This window comes from Frieseomelitta varia, unplaced genomic scaffold (genome assembly GCF_011392965.1).
Source record: "Frieseomelitta varia isolate USP_RPSP 00005682 unplaced genomic scaffold, Fvar_1.2 scaffold_464, whole genome shotgun sequence".
Classification (NCBI taxonomy): domain Eukaryota; kingdom Metazoa; phylum Arthropoda; class Insecta; order Hymenoptera; family Apidae; genus Frieseomelitta; species Frieseomelitta varia.
This window is the reverse complement of record NW_025110217.1, coordinates 123,546-138,416: the sequence shown is the minus strand read 5'-3', so window position 1 is coordinate 138,416 and position 14,871 is coordinate 123,546. Positions and strand designations below refer to the sequence as shown.

The 14,871-nt window shown below is 30.7% G+C and overlaps 1 protein-coding gene across 2 annotated transcripts in view; it reads left to right on the top strand.

Annotated features, from left to right (window-relative positions):
• LOC122532698 overlaps window positions 1-14,871 on the top strand; it is a 70,446-nt gene that overhangs the window by 24,104 nt on the left and 31,471 nt on the right. The window contains exon 1 of one of the 2 annotated variants that reach the window (XM_043661707.1): window positions 9,773-9,918. The exons of the other annotated variant lie outside the window; for it this stretch is intronic. The gene's annotated coding sequence lies outside the window, so the exon portion shown is untranslated. Of the gene's footprint in view, window positions 1-9,772; window positions 9,919-14,871 lie in introns of those variants that run through there. 2 annotated transcript variants of the gene reach the window in all.

Below are 14,871 nucleotides of genomic sequence, written 5' to 3'. Positions count from 1 at the left end.
AAAATATTATATATATATTATATAATTTTATAATTTTGTATATTATAATATATTATATAATTATTATATATTATAAAATAGAATATTAAAATATTATATATATATTATATAATTTTATAATTTTGTATATTATATTATATAATTATTATATATTATAAAATAGAATATTAAAATATTATTATATATTATATAATTTTTTAAATTTATAATTTTATATATTATAATATATTATATAATTATTATATATTATAAAATAGAATATTAAAATATTGAAAATAGAATATTATAAAAAATAATAATAATATAAAAATCTTTAATAATATTATAAAATAAAATATTTCTTTGTGAGAAACACATTTGAAGCTTTTGTTACCCGTTGTACAAAAATATTCATACTTGGGTTGCGAGCAGTACACCGTTCCCTTTAAACATCTGTAACGTTGCCAATTTTACGAATTCAAATAAATTCATTTAAATTTTAGAAAGGATATACTTCGAGAAAGTGTAAAAAAAGAAATTGATCATTTTAAACCGGATTACCAGAATACCCCGTTAACAGCTACTATAAACTTTATTATTCTTACTAATCTATCGGGTGTGCATACTTGCAACCAAGTGCAATTGTTCGATCTTCGCTGGCGGTTCGTGTAAAAAAAATGGCGGGTTCCAGTCGCCGCGAGAAAGTCGTCGGGCTACGTAGCATGCTCTGAATCGGCTCGAACGAGGGGAGAGGGTACGCATCTTCGGAATGACGAAGGAAAGTGAGCCAAATTCTGATTGACCGCGCACGTACCGGCGTGCACGCTCGAGAAGTTGAAACGCATCTTCGTAACACGGTTCATGGATCGCGCTCGGTGAACGAAGAAAGAAAGGAAGAGGCGAACAGGCAACGAGAAAGAATCGAGAGCTCGACACAGTGATCCAAAATCACCTTGTCGCGCCAGCATCGCGAGTATGTTCATTTTATAGGCTTCAGAGGCTATATACGTAGATCTCACAAATTTTGATACTAGAATGTACATATATACTCACAAATTCACAATTATTCAATGAGTTTGGTATTGACAATTTAGAATTCAACAGATTCAACATTCACAATTTACGTTATTTAACAAGTTCGACATTTGCAATTCACAGCTCAACAAACTTGACATTCGCAATTCACAATTATTCGACAAGTTCATATCAGCTCAGAAGTTCACAGTTCAACATTCACAATTTAGAATTCAACAAATTCAACATTCACAATTTAACTTATTTAACAAGTTGGATATTCAAAATTCACAACTCAACAAATTTGACATTCCGAATTCACAACTATTCGACAAGTTCATATATGCTTGCAAATTCACAGTTCAACAAACTCAACATTCACAATTTAGAATTCAACAATTCAACATTCACAATTTACGTTATTTAACAAGTTTGACATTCACAATTCACAGCTCAACAAATTTGACATTCGCAATTCACAATTATTCGACAAGTTCATATCAGCTCAGAAGTTCACAGTTCAACATTCACAATTTAGAATTCAACAAATTCAACATTCACAATTTAACTTATTTAACAAGTTGGATATTCAAAATTCACAACTCAACAAATTTGACATTCCGAATTCACAACTATTCGACAAGTTCATATATGCTTGCAAGTTCACAGTTCAACAAACTCAACATTCACAATTTAGAATTCAACAATTCAATATTCACAATTTACGTTATTTAACAAGTTTGACATTCACAATTCACAACTCAACAAATTTGTCATTCTCAATTCACAGTTATTCGACAGGTTCATATATGCTCGCAAGTTCAACAAACTCAACATTCACAATTTAGAATTCAACAAATTCAACATTCACAATCTACGTTATTTAACAAGTTCAACATTCACAATTCACAGCTCAACAAATTTGACATTCCCAATTCACAACATTCACAATTCACAGCTCAACAAATTTGACGTTCCCTATTCGACAAGTTTATATATGCTCGCAAGTTCACAATTCAACAAACTCAACATTTCCTCTTATTTCATTCATTCTCATTAGTGACGAGTAAAAAGGGATAAAAAGAAAGATTTCCTACTCAAATTTGATCGACACAATTCAGATGAAATAATTTAAAATTTCCCTCATAATACAACTGGCATTCGAATCTAAATTTTCTTTCTCACCTATGAGAGAAATTGGAAATCGATTTGTTCCTTTGTTTATTTCTCTTGTGCTTGCAAAAAGGTACGAATTTTCACAGACACTCGCGATTTTGTCGTAACGTTATTTAGCGAAAGGAATCTCTACTTATTAGTTCACCGTTTAGTTCACAATTGTGTTATTAATATACCATTAAATATTATTACGCTAATTATTAATATTTGAAATATTAATATATAATATAATATTAATATAATTATTAACGTATAATATAATATTAATATGATTATTAACATATAGTATAATATTAATATAATTATTAACGTATAATGTAATATTAATATAATTATTAACATGTAATATAATATTAATATGATTATTAACATGTAATATAATATTAATATAATTATTAACATATAATATAATATTAATATAATTATTAATATTTGAAAATAAATCCGACTGAATATTATTGTCATTATTAAACCATTTCGATTGTTATGAAAAATAATTTTCGCTCCGCTGTTTTGTTTGCACAGCAAATCATTGCGAAGCAAGATGGAAGAATCTCCCTTTTTTCATTCGCGTTTGAATAATATTAGTGTATCGTAACGCGCGATGAATAGAAAGTAGTCGACGATAGTACATTGTCGTCCATTAAGGTGCATGATGGCAAGGTAAGAGGCCCGATCGAGGTCTACTGGATCGGCATTTAATCGAGGCCTGCCGGAATCAACTAGGTTAATGAAAACCGCGTGCGCACTCGGTTTGCCTCCTGAACCGTGAATTTTTCACAACTTTCTGTCGAGCGCGTGCTTTCTTCTCGAAAAGAAAACAAATCCCTTTCGAGAAACGGGGATTTGAAAATTATTATATATCACAGAGTAAATATTTTCACTACCCATATTTTCAAGTAACATTCATTATTTAAAATTTCCTATTATTTATAAGGGAGTTGGGATGAAAAATATCGTGATCAACCCATTGTAATTGATCTGAATTTCTTGAAAATTTATTGAAATTCCTATGAAAGTAGTTAATGTTAATCGATAGTTATCAATAATTGGATGGAAACCTCGAATTGTTGCATTTTTGTCAACATTAAATTAACAGTACACATTTGTACGATTCTATAATCGTATTGATACATATAAATTCGATATGTGTTTGTTATTTAATATAAAATTTGCCTCACTTTGATCGAAACAATTATAATGTGCCTAAATGTCGATGTCATACGTCGCTTGTTTTTTTTTCCATGTTTCACGCGATCGCGCGGCAAGGTGGCGTAGAGTGGGGATAGTCCCAATTCGAAGAGTTGGTGGGGATAGCGACGGACGCTTAAGTGGGCACTACTATACCTGTTTCTATTGTAATCGATCAGAACTTTTTACGAAAGGAATACACGCAGTTGTCAATTTCATACAGGAAACAATGCACAAGATAACTTTTGGATTGGAGAGAAAAAAAATTAGATCTTTGCATTCTTTTTCGACGAGAGTTAAACGGACGAAAAGGTGCAGAATTTTAGATTGAATTTCTAAACCGGTCGTTTGATCAAGTGTTGTCACGTTTAATTGTGCATGTTTGAGAAGAAAACGCCAGAGTATTTGTTCGTTTATTTGAATGGAAAAGAGAAAGAGAGAAAAGAGAACAGTCGCGAAACACGACAGAGATGAATCGAAAGATGAATTAAATTTTTAAACCGGAATTTTAAATTTAAATTAAATTAAATTTGACCGGGTGTAGGTACGTTTAATTATGCAGATTAGTGTTCACTTTTTTTTTCTACGATTGAAAAAAAGGAGAACTTGTAAAAGTTGCTGTTGAAATTGTCATTAATTCGATAGCTGGGGGCATCTTAAAGGTATTTCAAAGTACCACACTGTATTACGCTGAAAATAGTGTTGCATATTTCTTACATTGAATTATCGACTAATGAAAGTTAAAAAAAGAAGTAATTTTCTTGACTCATTCTCTTTTCAACGCAATTGGACTCGAGTTAAAAAAAAGGGAAGGAAATGATAAAACCACTTTATTGTAAATAAGTATAATTATATATTAATTATACGTAAGAGATTGAAAGTTGTACATTAAATTATAAAAACTTTCAAGTATACTACAGTTACATTAATATTAATTATAAATATTTACTTACGTACGGCAATATTTCAAACAAAGGAGCGCCATAACCGATCGAAATTCTCGACGTATCGTGATGCTGTCTGAAAAGGTAGGAGGAATCCAGGCAAAGAGAGGAGGATCCCGACCTCTTCGGAGGGGGAGACGCGATTACGTGGCCGACTGAATAACCGCGGAAGTTCAATTAATTCAAATCACGCGATTCTGAAATGCTAAGCAACGGCGACGTAAAAATGAGAGCGAACAACGTAATAAGCGAAAGTCTCCCCGCTTTATTCGGGTGAAAATTATAAGCCCCCATCCGTCTCTGAATTAATATCTCGCGTTTCCAAACCCGCAATCGGATCCACCGTAATGAGAGACAATGATCGTTAATTAATGCAGAAAAATAAGCCACTAAGTTTCATCGGCTGAACTGATAACGATTATTCATTGTTAAAATTTATTGTTAAACATATTATATTTATTATTATATTTAATATTATATTAACATATTATTATATATTATAATATATATTTACAAAAATTTATGTATATTTAATTTTAATAAATTATATATAAAATATTAATTTAATTAATAATTTAATCATAATTATTTTTTTTATATATATATTAAAATAATTAACTAAAATTTTAATATAATTTATATAAAATTAATTAAATATATATATATAATAAATTACACTTAATAATTATTATTTATATAATATAAATTTTTATATAAAATATATAAAAATTTATTTTTTTTAAAATAAGGATAAGGATTATATATATATATATATATAATATTATTATATTTATTAAGTATATATTTCTTATTATAATATAATATAAATATAAATAAAATTATGTAAATTATAATATATTTAATATAAAATATAAATTATAATATATCTACTTACAAAATAATTATAAATTATTACAAATATAATTACAATAAAATTATAATTATAAATATACGGCTTACGAAAGTAATAATATTATTATAATATAATATAATATAAATATAAATATAAATTATATAATAATTATAAATTATAAATATAATTATAATATAATTATAATTATAAATATACGGCTTACGAAAGTGGGTACGCGCACTCTCTTACATATATCTATATATATATATATGTATGTATATACAATAAAAAGATCGGCGGAACCTGATCCTCAGAAAACGTGCGCGGGAATCATCGTGAAAACAAACTGTGCGCTCCTCGATGCCTGGGAACTGGGACGAAATGACGTTTCCAAGGCGCGCATATCGGCTGCCAGATCGATTATAAAACAGACCGAACGATTTTGCGAATCGAAGATGATCGAAATGATACGGTGGAGGCGTTCGTTTGTTGTCGCAACTTCGCTCGTTCCTCTCGTACGAGATTTCACTCAGCAATCGAAACATGTTTGTTTATCAGTCAAAGAAACAAACGTCACGAACAAGCTTCTACGATTTTTTTTGAAGATTTTGAAGATCTTGAAGAAGAATTCTACAGTTTTTAAAGATTTTGAAGAAGAATTTCAAGGATTTTAAATATTTTTAAGAAGGAAGGAACTTAATGATTTTAAATTGTCTTAATTAAATAAATAAATGATTAAATACAATAATAATAAAATAAATAAACTAAATAATTCAAAAGAAATGTACGATAGACATACGATGAATAATCAGTTTTCTATCTTTTACTACTCGAGCTTATTCAGAATCCTGATAGAACAGAGTTTCTCAAATTTTTTTCCACTTGCCGACTTCCTTTACCTAATAAGTAAATATTTTCGCTATACTGTCTGGGTATACAACTATATAACGATAATAGAAATACGAATTGAAACATTAGCAAATCGCAATGAAAAATTTATTCGAGAACAATTCATTGGTATACGTAATTTTTGCCATGCATTTGCAAAGAGCCAAATATTGCTAATTATTTAATTTTACTAAAATTCCCGCGATTATTCCCCCAATTTGACTTATGAATGAACAACACATTTTGAGACGCCCTGATGCGAAAACGTGAGTTCTGTACAAAAACAATGGACGTGGAAATACTTCTGATAGCCAATTCTGAATAGTGTGACAATTAAGCCTCTAACTGGCATGAGAAAGAAAAAGAAGAAAAAAGAAAAAAAAAATTCCTGCAATCTACAATGGCACTTGTAACGATGACAAACATGCCGATACTGCGTATCATGAATCATGCCGGCGTATTTTCGTACTCGAGACGAGTATAAAGCTCGAAAGAGAAAAAAAAANATGGAAATTGAAAAACATGTTTTAGTGATATTTCATAAAATGATTTTTTCTAGTTGACAAAAAAAAAAAAGAAAAAAAAAAAAAAAAAAAAGAAAAAAAAAGAACGAGAGCCTAGGGGAAAATAGGTTTGTGATGTTGACCTTGCTGGTCGATCTCGGAGGGAGAAGAAGAAACGAGCGTGGATGCTTTATTTCCCTTGTACCGTTATCGTGGATCCGTCCAGGAAGCGACATTTATCAAACGTGCTTATATGCACGTGTATGCAGCAAAAGGAGAAATCGTTACCGGTTAAAATAATATATTCGAGGCATGCATTATCATCTTTCCTTAAAGCGTGCATCGCGGAAGATCGAGCGGCGGATGGCTGGATAATTGCTGCCGGTTGTTTGAATGTCGTTATCTATCACATAATCCCTCGATCGATCGTATTTATTTACGGCTGCGTGTAATACCGATCGATCGCGGGCATTCTCTTACTTTTCCACAAATAATATAAGTTTCATCGTATTCTCGATGTTCACCGTGATCGCTCGTACTTTCATTCGTGTTCATACTTATATCTCATTTGTATTAATATTATATTATTTTTGTTCATATTTATATTATTTTTATGTTCGTTTATATTCGTGTATTGTTATTTTATTTGCATTCGTGTTGTCTTTATGTTCATTTAGATTCATATATATATATTAACTTTCATTTACAATTCACATACTACTATATTCCTATTATCTTTATATTCACATATTATTATTTTATTTATATTCATATTATATTTCATTTACTATTCATACACTACTATATTCATATATTACTGTTTTATTTGTATTCATATTATCTTTCATTTACTATCCATATGCTACTATATTTATATATTATTATTTTATTATATTATCTTATTTATATTAATATTGCTCTATTCATCTTATTTATATTAATATTGCTCTATCATATTGTCTTTACATTCACTTACATTCATACATTATTACTTTATTTATATTCATACTATCTGTACGTTCATTTACATTCATACAATACTATTTACTTATCTACATTTATATATTATTATTTTTATTATTATTTATATTATATATTATTATATATTATTATTTTATTTATATCATCTTATTTATATTAATACCAGTTTATTCATGTTCATATTGTCTTTACGTTCACTTACATTCATATGTTATTACTTTATTTATATTCATATTATCTTTACGTTCATTTACATTCATATATACTCTATTTATATATTAATTATTATATTTATATATTATTATTTTATTTATATCATTTATATTACTATCAGTTTATTTATATTCATATTGTCTTTACGTTCACTTACATTCATATATTATTACTTTATTTATATTCATATTATCTTTACGTTCATTTACATTCATATAATACTATTTACTTATCTACATTTATATATTATTATTTTATTTATATCATTTATATTACTATCAGTTTATTTATATTCATATTGTCTTCACATTTACTTACATTCATATGTTATTACTTTATTTATATTCATATTATCTTTACGTTCATTTACATTCATATGTTACTATATTTATATATTAATTATTATATTTGTATATTATTATTTTATTTATATCATCTTATTTATATTAATATCAATTTATTTATATTCATATTGTCTTTACATTCACTTTCATATACTATTATTTTATTTATATTCATATTATCTTGTTGATATTAATATTGCTTTATTTATATTCATTTCACTATCTATCACTTCTGTTTCGATCGTTTCAAAAGAAATTGATGTAACAAGCCACGAACCACTTGTTGTACAATTAGGTTCTCGACATTGACGCGAAAATTATCGAGTAAAGAGAGATTGAATTGGAAAAGAAATATCGGCGAGACAAGAAAAATGTTGTAGTTTACTCAACGCAAGAGACTGTTGCAATCAGAAATGCCTGATCATCGATTTACCGTTTTATTTACAATAAGTGTGTCATTGATAACATCGTGAAGTAAATACACTCTGTCTGTTATATGACAATTATTATAGATAATTTCAGTAGCTAAGAAAGAACTTTAAAACGAAATAATCAAGCTCAACAACTTTCAAACAATCAAAATTGACCAAGGTAACTTTTAAAAAGCAAGTTTACCGCGTGTTTTTTACTTGGTTTTAAGTAAATTTACGGCGTTTGGTTATTAGTTTGGCCATTAATTCACAATTTATATAAAGTGTAATTATTTATTACAGTCGTGTATCATTAATAGAAATCGATATTTACAACCGGTAGCGTACGTTCCGCAAAATACCTCGCAATTTCCGGTTTTACCAATCACCATCATGCTGCGCGTCGTTGCGATTTTCCTCTGCGTTGCCATAATCGCGAAACACGACGCACAACTGCGGATTTGTTGAGAACCAATTTTGAACTTTTTTAAAATTATTTTCTTAATTTCAGTGAATTCCAAACCGTTGTTTGGACCTATAACAATAAAGTGTAACTATTCTAATACGATCTTTGTAGGATAATTCGAGAAATTCCCATGCACATTCTGTGAACTACATATTTAACAATTTTGTCGAGTTTGACCATTCTTTTTTTTTAATTTAACAATCTGCACGATCGTGTGATCTGCATATTTAACAATTTTATCAAATTTTATAATTTTTTCGAATTTAACAATTTTATCAAATTTAATAATTTTATCAAATTTAACAATTTTTTCGAATTTAACAATTTTATCAAATTTAACAATTTTTTCGAATTTAATAATCTGCACGATCGTATAATCTGCATATTTAACGATTTTATCGAATTTAACAATTTCATCGAATTTCTGAACGACAAATCGGTAACTTCAGCACGTGTTTGACCTTTGAATGGTTCGGAGAAAACTCGAAAGTGACATGAATTTTTATAGAATTTCCTCATCCAATTTCTTCATTCAAATTCCACATTTTCCTACGTGACATTTCTTCGATACTGTATATATCTTATCTCATTCGCGCAGTTTTCATTTCGCACGCCCATTGGTATATCTATTCTACTAAACTGGCAAATAAGATTTCTTTGCGAGTACTATCGATTTCTTGATCCATCCTCCAGATAAAAATAAGTTCACGTATAAAAGGGATTGTTATGAAACAAATCGTACAGATAGTCATGTCGTATTGGGGAACATTTCTGGAATAAGCCTAGAGCGAATAATTAGAGTGAATTAATAATTCAAAACCGTGAAAGGATGTCTGTACATTTCCGTGTGCTGTGAATTGAATGTTACGCGAATTGTGTCACAGAGGCAAAAAAGTACGACAGGTTCGAAGCTTTCTTATTGAAGTTTATCACACAGTAACTTATCATCACAGTTGGTAAGTTCAAAAATTCGTACGAATGACATTCGACGTGTAATTAACGACTACTGGCAAAATAATGACCAAATTAATGATTAAACTATATAATTATATGACTAAATAATGTCTTTGACGAATTTCTCCTATTTAATTATCGTTATACGTTTAATATTTCGTGTGACCAATTTTTGCCAGTTTTAATTTCAAACCTAAACCTAAACCTAAACCTAACCTAAAAATTAATATTGAGGACGCGAGAGGAAATTTCAAAGATCCTCTGTGCATAAAATGTAACAGTAATGCTATAATTAACAAAATATAACAGTAACATTCAGTCATAATGGAATTTATGAGAAATTGAGGCAACGAATTACGATAAATTATTGCTTAATGGGTCCTTAATAGGTTCGATGTTAATAAGCCACCTAAACCTAAACCTAAATCTAAACCTAACTCAAACCTAATCCTAAACCTAAGTTTAAACCTAAATCTAAACCTAATCTAAAAAATTAATATTGAGGACGCGAAAGGAAATTTCAAAGATCCTCTGTGCATAAAATGTAGCAGTAATGCTATAATTAACAAAATATAACAGTAACATTCAGTCATAATGGAATTTATGAGAAATTGAGGCAACGAATTACGATAAATTATTGCTTAATGGGTTCTTAATAGGTTCAGTGTTAATAAGCCACCTAAACCTAAACCTAAACCTAAACCTAACCCAAACCTAATCCTAAACCTAAGTTTAAACCTAACCTAAACCTAATCTAAACCCAAACCTAACCTAAACCTAACCTAAACCTAACCTAAACCTAAACCTAACTTAAACCTAAACCGAATCTAAATCTAAACTTAACTTAAATCTAAACTTAATCTAAACGTAAACCTAACCTAAACCTAAACCGAATCTAAACCTAAATCGAACCTAGACTCGAGTAAACTTGCTCGAGCTGCGAACGGAACAGCTCGATTCCCCCGCGACGTCTAAACTTAGAGTGAACTTAGATGGAGCTCTAGATGCAACTCGGACCGAAGCTAGACTCGACACAGACCCAATTCTTCAGCCGGACTAAATCGTAACTCAGCCGCGTCTAACCCGGCTAAGCCAGACGTAACCCAAAGGCGATCCAGTCTCGAACTGGCGACCTAGACCCAACGACCAGCCTACTTCTCTCAACAAGACCTGTTAGACTCAACCTGAGAGACCCAAAGGCTCGCCAGAGTGTAGCCGAGAAATCCTGATCTACACACTGATGTAAACGCACTGTCCGCCGCCGTACAGTTCGACAGTGTGCGACCATCTGTTCCGAAAGTGTTACTCGCGTTTTGCGCGACAGCTGTCGCGTCCTTAATTTTCCTTGCTCTTGCCCGTCGGCATCGACCCAAATTTCCTGCCTCCCTCTTTCATCTCGACGTGGTTGTCACTACTATGTTCTCTACTGCAAGTACTCACACGTTTATACAGGGTGGGCCGGAATATTACTATTCGTAGTCGCAATCTTAGTCGAGGAAATGTTTGTTGCAAATTTGGAAATTTAAGCGATTTTAAAATGTATGTAGTCTTTCGTATTCTAATGTGTTTCTATCTTTTTGTTAGCTGCAGTGTCTCTAATGAAAATTCTGTGCCTCGGTCGCCGGTAGTGTTCTAGTGTTAAAAAGCACTCTCTTCAGTCGTCGGGGAGCACTTCCTGTTTTTCGAAAGTCTCTGCCGCGGATAAAAAGCGCGGCAGATTCGAGTTTTATGGCACGGCTGGCGAGCGTCTGGGCTCGAAAGTATTCCGAGAAAGGCCGACTCGCGCGAACGCATAACGATCCATTGAACAATGAGAGAGGCTTCTAAACTCATCGGAAGAGAGGAGCGTAATTCGTGTAATACGATCGTTATCTTTCGCGGAACAAACTTCTTTCCGCTCTGCTCCTGAAATCCTTTACACGGACTCGCTCCTCGAAGAAGAAAAGATGCGACTTTTTGTTTACAGATAAAACCAGAAACAAACTATTATATTTATTATAACATATAATATTATAGGCATAATAATAACAGTATAACTATTAGAGATATAATGTATTTATTATAGGTTTAGGTTAGGTTTAAACGTAGATAACGCTTTCTCTAATAATAATAGAGATAAGGAGAAATTAACGTATGACGAAATTCACGTACGGTATCGTAATTAGCGATCACCAGTTTCGATCACGATCGTAAAACGATCTTTTACTTTATTTTTCATCTTTCCTCCTCCGTTTGAACTTTGTCGAATGATCTTGCAAACGAAACAATGAAACGAATGCGTTCCTGCGTTCAACTTTCTCTTTTGTAATATATCGCGAAGATAATAAAAATTCTCTGGCAGCGGCGTTTCCTACTCAGTCGATAAGAGTGTTTACTCGTAATTATCGGCAAGAATTTAGAAGTCACTTGAAATTATCAAAATCTCTCTCGTTTCGCAATACGTATCTAATGTAAATAATTCTTGAGAATGATTCTGAACAGGAGTCACGTGTCCCGCAGGATCGTTTTGTTAAACAAACAAAATGTGCGTGGAAGGGGAAAAATCGGCACGGCTATCTGCACCGTTGGTCAATATTTGTCGTGCACCTAGTAGCGTCGATAGTAGCTCAAGGCAGTTTCGACTAGCTAGACACATCCGGGCGCGACGTTTTCCCTCTCGCTTCGCACGCGAACCGAATATTTCGATAGCGAAACAAGAATGAGTTTACGACGTAAGTGTACATTTGAAAACCGTTTGATCATGCACGTACGATTTACAACCGTGGTTCTCAAAGGGTAATTTGATTTTCTTCCAGGGGAGAGGCCAATTCGAGAATGAGTCGGTTCAAGTGAATTTTTTTCGCATTTCCTCTCGAGATGAGCTCAAATTGTATTTCGAATTTGCTAAATATGTTTAGGTGGAGCATGGTCAAAAAATGATCAAGAACCACTGCTTTACGAAGACAATGAGTCTCTTTTAGCGAATTTAAAAAAAGAAAAACGTTCGAGGCAGCAATGGAGATAATATTAGAGTGTATCGATGACTCGAGTTCGATCGAATCCGATCAATCAACAACGCAAATGCATAAGAATTCCATCGACACGTCACACAAATTGCCATTGAATGACTTCGAAACGATCCTCTGTATTAGATAACCATGAGTAATTTTTGAATAGTTTTTTTTTCAAATTTAATGAACATTGCCATCTAGTGATAATAATTTAACTTATCGTAACATAACCTATAATTAAATGTATATAACCTGTAAATAAATTGACACTTAGACATTGACATAACATAACCTATAAATAATTTAACATTTAGACATTAATATAACTTATAAATAAATATGTAACCTATAAATAAATTAACACATAGCTTATATAACACATAGAACCTACAAATAAATTAATATTTAGACATTGACATAACATAACTTGTAAATAAATTAACACATAATATAACTTATATAAACTTATATAACATATAAAAATAAATTAGCATTTAAACATTGATATAAATACATTGACATAACATAACTTATAAATAAATATATATCCTATAAATAAATTAACACATAGATCATATAACACATATAATCTACAAATAAATTAATATTTAGACATTGACATAACATAACCTGTAAATAAATTAACACATAATATAACATATAAAAATAAATTAGCATTTAGACATTGATATAAATACATTGACATAACGTTTAGGACATTGACATAACATAACTTATAAATAAATATATAACCTATGAATAAATTAACACATAGCTTATATAAGACATGTAACCTACAAATAAATTAATATTTAGACATTGACATAACATAACCTGTAAATAAATTAACACATAATATAACTTATATAACATATATAACCTACAAATAAATTAGCATTTAGACATTGATATAAATATATTGACGTAACATTGACATAACCTATAAATATATTGACATTTGATGTGCTTATTATTAAATTATACCACATAGATTGAAATTATTATTGACTCTTAAATGAAATAAAATTTTGCATAATATCAAAAAAAAAAAAAAAAAAAAAAAAAAAAAAACAACGACAGCTTGCTTATGGATATATCCCGAGTGAAATGGATTTTATAAAGTAGCGGAATTTTTACGGAATCGCAGTTGAAATCAAAGAAAAGATTCCAAGAGAAACGAGAAACATCCGAGAAATGAAGCGACAATGCGTTCCTTGTGCAACCGAGAGCCAATCACGTATTCAGCCGATCGAATAAAAATCAAGAGAGAAATACGAAGAAATAAGAAGAAGAGGAGGAAAGGAAATGTTAATCATCGGAATGGAAAATGAATTTGTGGGATCGTTGGAACGCGGTAACGCGAAACGGGATAAATTTTATTTGGCGGATTCCTTCTGGCAAACACCCGTTACTATTTCCTTCTAACTGTTCATCTTGATCCGCCTGTATTTCTCTCGATGGACGCCCGGTTTCACCCGACGCCCGAACAGAACCCGCGTTTATTAATACTAATTACACTCGCATTTGACCGGGGAACTCGTACGGTATCTCATTCGCGTCGATCAATCAGAAGTTGAACGCATCGTTGCCATTTGCATTCACGTTTTATCACGTTGTTCGGAGACTCTCGAATATACGTACGAATATTCGTTTCTCTTCCTCTCGTTTTCTCTTCTCCTTTTTTAAATTAAAAATAAACAGATTTTTCCAGATCGAATTTCTTTCGTAATTTTGACATTTGAACCGGATTGACAAAACACTCTGTGATAAGAATCGATATTGCTGCCTAATATAATAATATCTCTGTTTCTTTTTTTTTTTTTTGCTTAATTTTCTAGAATTTCTTTCGTATATTTGACATTTGAATGGATTGACAAAACACTCTGTGATAAGGATCGATATTGGTGCCAATAATATCTCTGTTTCTTTTTTTTTTTTTTTTGCTTAATTTTTTAGAATTTCTTT